We start from the raw sequence: 12,158 nt of genomic DNA, 5'->3' as shown, positions 1-12,158 counted from the left end.
ATCCTCTGATCAAAATTGTCATGTATTTGGCCTCCTCAAAAGAGGTCTGCAAGTAATCAACCTAAATATTCAACACATCCTCCCTAAACTGAATGAGATAAAGTTAATATTACAGCAAACTAGATCAGTCAATATTCTAGGTCTATGTGAAACCTTTCTTTCCGACGATACTGATGATTTGGCTCTCCAAATACAGGGGTTCAACTTTGAAAGAAAAGATAGGGAATCCATGGGGGGTGGGGGTATTCTTCTCTATGTAGACAGTTCCATTAGTTATAACAGACGTGTTGATCTAGAGACTATTGGGGTAGAGAGCATCTGGATCGAAGTAACCCTTGCCCAATCAAAGCCAATACTCTTATGTTCGGTTTACAGGCCACCTAGTTCCACAGCTGATTGGATTGATAGATTTGAGGTTCAAATTCAAAAAGCATTACTTAAGGAAGATTTAGAAATTATCATATTAGGTGATTTTAACATTGACTATATGAAAACTCCACCATTAACATGGATAAGTAGCTTTGAAACTTACAACTTTACTCAATTAATTAACACCCCAACTAGAGTAACGGATAAAAGTGCTACTATCATTGATCATGTCTATACTAATAAACCTGAAAACGTAAGTGAAATTAAGGTACCAGTGTATGCACTAAGTGACCACTACCCAGTCTGTATAACTAGACATGTTCCAAAATCATCTAAAAATGGCCAACACATTGAAATTCAATACAGGGACTTCAAACAGTTTGATGAGGAAATGTTCTTAAATGATTTAGTTTGCAAACCTTTCCAATCAGTCTGCACTATAGCTGATGTCAACACTGCCTTGGACAAATGGTATCAGATGTTCAATGCAGCCTTAGACAAGCATGCCCCAATTAAAACAAAAAGGGTTAAACACCAAATTACACCCAAGTGGATTACCCCTGAGATCAATGAGCCTAGGCACCTAAGAGATAATTTCCACAAGAAAAAAGACATGAAAAGCTATAGAAAGTGGAGAAATAAAACTAAGTACCTGATAGATAAGGCAAAAGAGAACTACTATAAACAGGCTATTAATGAAAGTAAGAGTACCAAAACATTGTGGAAGCATCTAAAAGAGCTGAACCCACGCAAGAACAGTTGCCTTCCCCCTAGACTTAAGCAAAATGATGATATAGCAACATCTGTACAAGACATTGTGGAAATGTTCAACAATTTCTTCATAAGCATCTCCAGTAAGAGTATTCAGAACCAGACTAATATCCCAATTGAACTTGATGCTCTTCTATTATTTATAAAAGCTAAAATTCCTGATGAAAATTATTTTTCAATAGCTAATGTTAGTGAAGGTGATGTTTTTGATATGCTAATTAAGGTTAATATTAATAAATCCTCTAGATTGGATGGTATTGGTCCACGAATTCTTAAAATTGCTGCACCAGTAATAACAAAGTCACTAACGCATATCATAAATTTAAGTATAATGAGTGGTAATTTTCCAGAAACATTGAAATGTGCAAAGGTTACACCTATCTTTAAGAAAGGAGAAAAGGAGGATCCAGGAAATTACAGACCAATATCAATTCTACCTGTATTGTCAAAACTATTTGAAAAGCATGTAGCCATTCAGGTCTATAAATTTTTCGAAACATACTCTCTATTTCATAAAGCTCAATCAGGATTTAGAAAGTACCACTCGTGCCAAACAGAACTTACCAAATTAATTGATCTTTGGCTGAAGGAAATGGATAATGGACATATGACTGGGATTGTTTTCCTTGACTTCAAGAAAGCCTTTGATCTTGTTGATCATGAAATTCTGCTGCAAAAGTTGAACTGTTACAGATTTGACAATCCTTCTTTAAACTGGTTTAGATCATACCTAAACCAAAGGTCTCAACAAGTAAGCATTGGCAATATTAGCTCTCAAACTCGCACTATTCATTCAGGAGTCCCTCAAGGCTCAGTTTTGGGCCCTCTCCTCTTCCTTATCTATATCAATGATCTACCATTAAATAATGAATCCACAAACACAGATTTGTTTGCAGATGATGCAACTTTGTATACATCTAGTTCTGATACTGAAGTTATCCAAATGAAATTAAACTCAGACCTTACCAGAGTCCAAAACTGGGCACAACAAAATAGGATGGTAATTAATGAAGGTAAAACAAAATGTATGATTTTGGGGACATCACAAAAGCTACACAAGTCAGGGAACCCAAAACTGTCTCTTGCAATAAATAATCATCCATCAGAAAATGTCAAACATGAAAGGCTTGTAGGTGTGTCTGTAGATAATAATTTATTATGGAATGACCATATTGATAAGCTTTGTAAAACACTGTCATCCAAAATTGCCCTTCTCAGCAGAATCAAGAAATATTTACCTATGGAAACTCGCAATCTATACTACAAGTCATATATTCTTCCAACAATGGATTATTGTTCTAATGTATGGGGAAACTGTGCCAAATCTGAGCTTGACAGGATTTATAAACTTCAGAAACGAGCAGCACGTGTAATTTTAGATGCATCTGTTGATCATCCCTCAAAAGCATTATTTACAGAACTCAAATGGTTCACAATATATGACAGGATAGATTTTCACAAGGCAGTTCTTTTATATAAATGTCTACATGGAACTGCACCAGAGTATCTTCAAGACTTATTCAGGCCTTTTTCAGCACAATACCAGTTGTGATCAATATCACATGGAAACATTCTAATACCAAAACCAAGAACAGAGCAATTTAAAAAGAGTTTTCAATACTCTGGTACAGTTCTGTGGAATAAGCTTCCACTACATGTAAAATCTGCTGAAAATATTAGAATATTTAAGAAAAGATATCATGAGCATGTATGTGTTTCTAACAGATAATGGAATTTAGTATTTTAATACTAAACATGTTAAAATAAACAGTAATTATTGCCATCTTCATATAATGTGCATTGTTATACTGTCCTTAAGAGGGCCTCAAGGGAGAATAGTCCTTGACTAATGAGTCACCCTCTATAAATAAAGCATTATTATTATTATTATTATTATTATTATTATTATATATATAAAACTAGAGCCAATCAACAATTTTAAGCATCATTTTCATTTTCAGTGACCCATAATTAGTAAAGTTTGATTACATTTATTTCAGAAGCATTTTGGCCATAGACCAGTTTTAATATTATTATTATTATTATTATTATTAAAAGAAGATCTAAAAGTCATCGTTTGCTAAAATAATATGTTCCTGTATTTTTGGACCAGCAGACTGCATTGATTCCGAAGCAATGCAGCTAAAACTTATCCACCCTATGCTTCAGTGTTGCCTTGGTGACCTTCACTTTGCTTAAATACATATCTCAAGAACCAAGTTCTTTCTGAAAATATATGTGTGAATGTTTCCTCTTCCCCGTATTACTACTCGTGAGTAATGTATTTAAAACTAGCATAAGCGACTGGTATTTTAAACTTTCTTGCTCCTTTAGCAAAACAACTCCTAATTTCGTGTCAGAGGCATCAGTCCTCTAAAGGAATGATGTTTTCTATGAGTGGGATGACTGGTGAACTGGATCAACTTTCTTTTGTGAGCTTCAAAAGAACTTTCTTGGCAAGAACCCAAAAGTAACTTTATTGGATTCCTCTTTTCAATTCATAACCATTAATGAAATAGCTATTGCAGCACAACTTGATACCAGATTGTAGCAAACTCTACTAAGTACGATGAATCTTTGAATCTGTTACTTGGTTTCCGGCATTCAGTAGCGTTCGGTAGCTTCCATTTTTTCAGGTTTGTGTTTCAACTACCCCGACCAACTTATTGGATTCTCAATACCTTCCATATTATCCTGGATTTGTTTGTCCTCGCTGTGAGATTGGCTTTGAAGAATACGTCATACAAGTTTATTAAATCCTTAGCATGCTCTTTCTAGGCATGCTTGTTTGCACAACACTATCTACATTTTCCGTCTTTCAGCGATTCGGACATAAAATGTTTGCACAAAATGTCTGAACTTACCAAATCTAGTTGTACGACATTAAAATAATATAGATGGCCACCTACAAATATTCTTTTTTGAGATTTATTTTCGCAATATTGTTGCCTTGTCAAAATAGAAAATGCTTCACTTATCCTTGGCACTGGTTCTGCATCAAGAATAGTGATTTTAAGAAAACCATATTTAGAAACAGCTTGTGTCATTTTCTTTTTTGAGTAACATCACAGTTGACGAATACATGAAGTTTGAGAGTTCGCTTTCCATCAGGTCCGGTATCGCTTTCTCATTCCAATCCTTGTAATATTTATTGAACAGTAGCTTACATTATGCTCTATTCACCTTGCATTACCTATCATGTGTAAACATGTATGGGTATCTGTTTAAAATATCTATCGGCACTAAGCTTCAGAGAACTCTGAACACATGTCGACCTTAAATGATACTTCATTTTCCACCCCCATTGGGTAATGTGGGAGATTTTTGCTGCTGGAATCTACTTTTTAGCTTGCAACCCGACTCGTCTTTGACGACATTAGCACTCATTTCCTATCATTAGCTAGGGTCCCACTTATACTTTACAATATTGATATGAAATATTCTCAAAGACTAGTACAGTTCATATCCATTATATAGTCCATCTCATCACTGACATTCTTGACTTCATATGGCCATTAATGTTGGACTAACCATGCGTTTGCTTTAGTAGGGAGAAGCGCCGCCACTTGATCACCTACATAGCATTTCCTACTTCGGGATATACGGTTGCAACATTTCACGTATTTTCCATTCACATTCACAATGTATGTTCCATTTTACATGTACTATCAACATTATACAGAACTAGATGACGTAGCCATTAAACTTGGGGTCATGCGGTGTTATACTCAAGTGCGTTTTCAATAACAACCTTCTATTTTCTTGCATAGATTTCGAAGTAAATTTATCCTAGAATCCATGAGAATTTTTTGGTACTCCTATCTGCTGAACATGTCATGTGCCTCGACTATATGTACGGCTCCAATGTGGTTGATGCTATGGATTCTGGGTACCAATTTGCATAATGAAGTAGAATAATGATGTGCTGTTTTTATTCCAATCTGTGTACCACAATATTGATGGACATCCTTTTGAAAATTCTGATCAGCACACCTGACAAAAAACAATCTGATGATGTGATTAACATGGTTATACTACCGTTGCTTTAAGAAAGAATTAAAAAACATGTCTCATTTTAAGAAAGAACTGAAATTATACTTTCTGTTTGAAAAATATTCTGCATACACAAACATCACATATGGAAATTCCGATACAAAATGGTAACTTTACAAACATCTTTTTCTTAAACAACATACTAATTTATCATTATTATCTATATATTGTATGTATGCATGTATGTATGTATGTATGTAATATATATATGTGTGTGTGTGTATGTATGTATGTATGTACATACGTATGTACATTTGTATGTATGTATGTAGGTATGTATGTATGTAAAATAAATTTGATATACATATTTATTGAGCAGATTGGTTTGAAAGCCTTATTATCTCGCCCAGTGATATACTGTTTACCTGTTTGACAAGTGGTAAAACCAGAGATGTCAGGTTTCCAAGAGCATGCATTGTTTGTAGCATCTGATTAAACATATGTCTGATTTATGATCATCCAGATAGTGGTACATCAGAAACATTCCATCCGAACTTAGCTTGTATTATGTTATTATTGCTCCTTTTCCTGTTTAATATCCTTATCCCATATAATATCCTTATTACATTTAATATCCTCATCCCATATAATAATTGCATGTTTCAAGACAGTATCATTTTGAATCCCAACAAGTTTTGAATTTCATACATAGCAATATTTTTATGGTTTTCAGTATTATTGTAGTTAGTGCCTGTATCTAAGTAATCGAGAATATAATTTCTTCCATTGTTAAGCCTAGACTTTTAGGGCAAGTAAGATTATTAAAATAAATGTATAATTTAACAAATCTGGCTTAGAGATATTGCATTTAAAATTGTTTGGATATGATCGTTGATTTCTTTTCAGTGAATTTCGTCCATTACTCATTAATTGGCTAACAAGATGGTTCTATGTAGGCTCTTGTGTGGAAGAATAATGGCTTGGGCTGTGTCATCCACACGCAAATGTTTTAGTCTGAAGTGAAATTCAATTACAGTCTAGTGAAGTGAACATGAAAGTGGTTAAAGTATGGAATGTTGTGGCACATGAATGCTGACAAGCATTGATAATCTGTAGTTGTTGTGGCAAATGACTTCGTTATGATTTAAGCTGAAATAATACTACATAATCTGCTTTCTCAGAATACTTAATAATAAAAAGGCAATGCATTATTATAAATAGGTATGTGAACATTTTGTTCACACCCCCAAACGATGAATATAAAAACAGAGATTTTGTGAGTAATGAATAAGTGTTCCCAAGTAATATCACCATGATATCCCAAATGTTGGAAACTAATACAAAATTTTATTCAGTTGTTATATTAAGTTGTTGTTGTTGTGTGGTTTAATGCCATTTTTCAGCACACGATAGACTATGCATGGCAGCCAGTATTAATGGTAGAGGAAAAACCTGGAAACCCCCCAGGAAGAACGACCAACCCACAAGAAGCTACTGGCAAGCTTTCTCACATACCCACACTGGCCGAATCCTAGATTCGAACCTACACAGAAAGAGGTGAGATGGCAGTGATCCATAACGGAGAGCGCTTTAGACCACTCGGCCACCCTGTTATATTAAAAGTTATATTACTATATTACTATTATTGTTGCAAACCATAGCCTTCATGTAATGTGATTTTGATCTGTGTGATGAAAGAGCATGAATTCGCTACAAGATATGAAACAGCTCTAATTATCATGCGTCTGAATAATGTTACATTACTAATTGTATGTTTTCTTTCCTTTCAGTTTGCGGTAAGTGCTCACATTCATAATGAACATGATGTTACGTAAGTAAATGTACCTGATCATTTAGGGGTACTGCTTTACACTGGATCAAAAAATGACGTTCACTGAAGTTTGATGTGTATCATTAGGCTGAATTTGCCCTGAGAAAATATTATTTATTCATTTCTAATTGGTGAGTTGCATCTGCAGTCTTATGTACTCCTATATCATTGCACAATGGTAGAGTGAAAATATGCCACAATATCAATATCATATTTATTTACATCATCTTATTTCTAATTAGAACAAAAATACTAGAACACATTCCATTGTAAAGTTTAGTTTAATTATGCCATTAACTTCTTTATAAATTGTATCATCCTGATATTTGGTGCAGATTATTAAAAAAGCAATGATTGTTGCATGGCAAAATATTGTATACACAAAATCTAATGGATTCCCGAAAATAAACTTTTGTTTCCAAATGGAGCCATTTTAAAATATGAGGACCTGTACCAGGCATGTACAAGTATATACATGCTAGGGCGACACAAATCATGCATTTAAGGGAATGACTGGAATGAATCTATACATTGTATTTGGGAAGAAATATTTAACTTGAATCGTGTATTATATAAAATAATATCATTTTATTATGAAATATCCTTACCAGCAGATTAAGTCTTTTAAATGTGGAACATAGTTAAAGTCCGATAAGGGATGCTGTAATTATATTTTGATTGGTGTAGAGGTTAAGTGCACTTGTACAAAAACACCAAAGAAAGCAATTAAAAACGCTAACTTTATGTAGATGTGGCTTATTGTAATAAGGATTCTCCAATCAATAATACCTGGCATAAATATGTGCTTGTATCAATGGGCCACAAGAAGTATGCGACAAGAGTATACTATATTTGTTACTTAGTTATTAGTTTTCTGTGTGGTATAAGATGCCAAAGTCGGGTCACACATAATACATACCACCTACCCAAAAAATCTAAACATTGAATTCTGGTCTAAAGCAGTAAGTTTTCATTTGATTTTCAATTCCAATCGACTATTTTTCTTTTTTTCCAAACACCCTTTTTTGTGGGATATTTTTATGCCATAATTTGAAAACAACGGATCTTAGAAAGTTGCACTGTCCTTTATGTCCGCTCATTTTTCCTTTCTTATGCTTTAAAGACGGAAATGGAAAATATAATAATTACTTTTTTCATTTTTTATTTCCAAATCATTTTCATAAGATTACCAATTAACAAGTTTGTCTCACTAAACTCCGCTGGCTGGTTTTTAACGATGCTTGCCGCACCATGCCGAGAACATCTTGGTGTGTTTTCATTGCCGGCATTGAATAATATCTGAAATACAAGTCCAACCCTGTACCAACTCAGGTACTGTAGCTTCAAGCAGTATTCTTTCGGATTGTTGATCTTGAAGTTGCCCATGGAATGTACTTTACTACATAGTTTGTTTCAACATATTAAGAACTTTTTGCACATAAAGTGCTGTTTTGACCAATAATTGCTTGCTAGAATAACATGCCTTTTCTGCACATTAACAAGTTTAACAGCAGAATTCAGTATTATTCATTACTGAAGTCTTTACAAGTATGTCCTTAGAAAACAGAAACAATGGATTGGGCTCTTTGAAAATGGTGTGGTTGGTGACACATATTTGAATTTTCTTTGTTTAATTACTGTCCTATGTATGCAGATAAATATATTTTAGCCTGAACTGGATTTTATATCAGTCTGCTTTAGATTAGGCGTTAAGTATCATTGTCACACACGTCTGTATAGTCCCTTTATTTCTATTCTTTTTTTCCTCTTAGACGCAAAGAGGCAATAAAACAATCATGATGCAAAAACAATAATACCACAGTTAGAAAGGATAACTTACAATTCACAACACAAGAAAACCATGCTGTGACAGGTTTTGTGGTCTGTTGGCACGAATCTACTACAGTAACTGGTTAATGCCAGTGATTATTTGTAAGGTCAAGAAAATCAAAGACATTTTTAATGTCATCTTAAATATAAGACTTTATTATACTGGAATTCCTCTAGTATGGTAACAGTATGATAATGAAACTATCAATTATAAAAGTGATTATAAAAAAAGAAGGATTACTGTTTTCTAAAGCTTTACTCCTGTTAGAAAACTTCAGACTAACAGCAGAAGAGCAAAATTGCAATTTTATATTGGCTGGATGACTGTGGCATTATTTGTTTCTTAATTTAATAAATTTATCTTAGCAACAGTAACTCCCATTGCAGGGATGACCTAACCGAGTCATGCATGATGTAGTTGCAGTATAACCATTCAACATGTTAACTTCGTCAAGTAAATGATGTATAATTACTTCTGTAATAATCAAATTTAGAGATTTAAAAGAAAATGTGCTGGCTGCGAAAAATAATTCTATTGTGCGTGATTGTCTTTTTCTAGTCTTCTTGGTTTAAACCGCTCGGTTTCAATGTTCTAAGGTGGTGTATCTAGTAAGATTCATTTTCTTTCCTGGTTTTGGGACTCCAGTTGGGGTTGTGGTCAATTGCAATAAATGTTATATCACTGAAAGTGTGGCCAGGGCAGGAGACGTGTTCTGCAACCTGGCTTCTGTACAGCTTCTTTGTAATCCAGTCACATCTATGAACTGGAGTCCCCAAACCAGGAACGAAAAGTTGCTTAATAGCCTATGACTACTATCATGAAATATCCAGGATATAATCTGTGCTTACATAAATTTACGTAAAATAACAGATGTCATTATGGCTTATCAGTTTCTAGGTCAATACAAATATTCTCCAGTATCAGAAACAAGCTGAAATAAACTACAGTAGTTGACACATAATAGAGTTAAAAGGTTGAATTCCTGTAGAAACATCCATGTAAAGTTTCGCAAACATAACCATTTTTTTGTGTTGTTTTATTTGTTTGTCTTGTCTACGTTTTGTATGTGCCTTTGAAAAAGACTCATTAAAGAATCAGAGGCACTCAGGCTAGCTGTATACTAGTTTTGCACTGTTCGTTGTCAGTTTATTGCATATATATATATATATATATGAATTTCATTGCCGTTTGATAATATTCAAATTACATTATTGTTGGACAGGTAATGACAAGAGAATGAAAAACGTTTTGATATTCTGTTTCAGTCAGATCTAGAGGAAACTTTGTATATATTCACTCGCTAACACCACATATGGTCCAAGCTAGATCAAACATTGCTTTTATGCACTTGCTAACACCACATATTATCCTAATATGGGGCTCTTGTCCTTAGATTTTTTAATAGTGTTTAACTTGTTTCATTGTGTGGCATTTTGACATATTGGGGTGGGGTTCTTCCAATATAATTTAATTAAATTATGATGAAAGTTCCACCCTGGCTTGTTAGGTTAGAAAGTTAAATTTGTGATGATGTAGATTTACAGCTCTGAGCCCCCAGTCAGCAGTGCCGACGGTTAAATTATAGAGAACACGAAGATGAAATTCAATCAATAACAATTTAATAAATTTGATAATTTAAAACGATAACTTCCAATCACTCGTCTTTCCCTCGACCAAGTGACAGCCTAATTCATCCCGTGATTTACAGTGTGTTAGATTTTCCCCCTGTCCTTGCATCTACTCATCTATTTCTTCCCGCTGATTCTTCCTTCTTTCCGTTCCTCTAACTCCTTCTTTGTCTCTGTTTCCCTCTCTATTGTCTCCTCCTCCAACTTCGCTTCCAGACTTCAACTTCTCCTTTCCTCTCCTTTCCCTCTCTATTATCTCCTCCTCCAATTTCGCTCTCAGATTTCAACTCCACCTTTTTCTCCTTCCCTCCTTTCCTCCGTCTCTCTATCTGAGACAATGGGACCAAACTTTAACTGGTCTGTCCCTCAAAGCTTCCTGTGAAAAACCACAAGGCGTTAACATATGTTTTATCGAATCTCACCTCACACTATAGCGACAATTAATCATCAGATAGCTGTCACTGTTTCGGTCACACATGCATACACATCAAAATTCCCACACACTTCTTGCAGGGTAAACAATGGCGTAATAACACGGTATCAGCGAATTGTTATACAGACATCAATACATTGCATCACGTCAGTATATACACATATATTTAATCTCATCGTACTACAATCTGACAACAATCAGACGCATGTCTGTACATTACGAATATTCAACAATGGCAAAATCTATAATCATATGAACATATGTGTTAGTCTACTATAAAATACCCACATAGCAAAGTACAATATTAACTCTTATGACGGCTAGCAAGCTATATAATTCTTTACAAATATCAACTCATTTCTTCAAAATATGCAAACATATTAACAAAACAGTAATTCTTCGTACTACGATTCTAGTAATAATAAAGTATACATACGACCTACAATTAAAATGCAGTCGCATTCCACAAAGACCGAACAAATATCTACTGACCTTTTGAAGCTTTCTGTACTTAGAATTTCCCGCTCTAAGATTTTCCCGCCAATAATGAATGGCTATTCGGAGTTACACTAACCTCTTCTCTGGGTAATTTCTCTCAGCGAACTAACTCTTGCCGGGAAGCGCGGGGATATCATTCTACCCAAATCAAGGTCTCCCCCCATCTCGATTCTGATTGGGTGGCGCTGTCCAATCGTCTTAACAGCCAGTTCAACCTGTCTGTCTGTTTGCAGGGGAAAGAAGTTAGGACACTCCCACTTCTTCAGGCAATTTCTTTTGATCTTGGAAACATTTTGACACCTAGGTGATAATTAGCTGTCTGTGACTTCGCAACTCCGATGTCCGGTTTTTCAATTCTAGCCACAACAATCTTACGTAACGGATTAGTGCTAGCCTTCGGCAATGTTCGACATCAAACAATGGCCTGTCAGAATTACCTTGATTATACATGTTTCAACTGGGCTACTCTGGGTCGTGGTAAACATGACACATTGTATCCAGAGTAGATTGTTATTTGTTGTGAATATTTACTAGTGCATCAGCACAACACCAACATAAAGCGTTGGTGTATCTATGCTTAGTTGATCTTTAACTGCATGTTGCAAAGTGTTGCAGTTTTTCAGGTCATATCACCAGGCAAATGCATTAGTGTATCCCAATATACATGCAAGAGAGCCGTCTTTAAACTTTCAAACAATTAAGATAATAGCGAAGATATCTGAATAATGAACAAGTGTTCTGAAATACAATCACCAGGACCAACGTAATGTCGGAGACTGATACAGTACACCAATTGTTATACTT

Source organism: Sinohyriopsis cumingii, chromosome 14, assembly GCF_028554795.1.
Source record: "Sinohyriopsis cumingii isolate HCF-2022 chromosome 14, ASM2855479v2, whole genome shotgun sequence".
NCBI classification, from domain to species: Eukaryota; Metazoa; Mollusca; class Bivalvia; order Unionida; family Unionidae; genus Sinohyriopsis; species Sinohyriopsis cumingii.
This window is presented reverse-complemented; position numbering follows the sequence as displayed.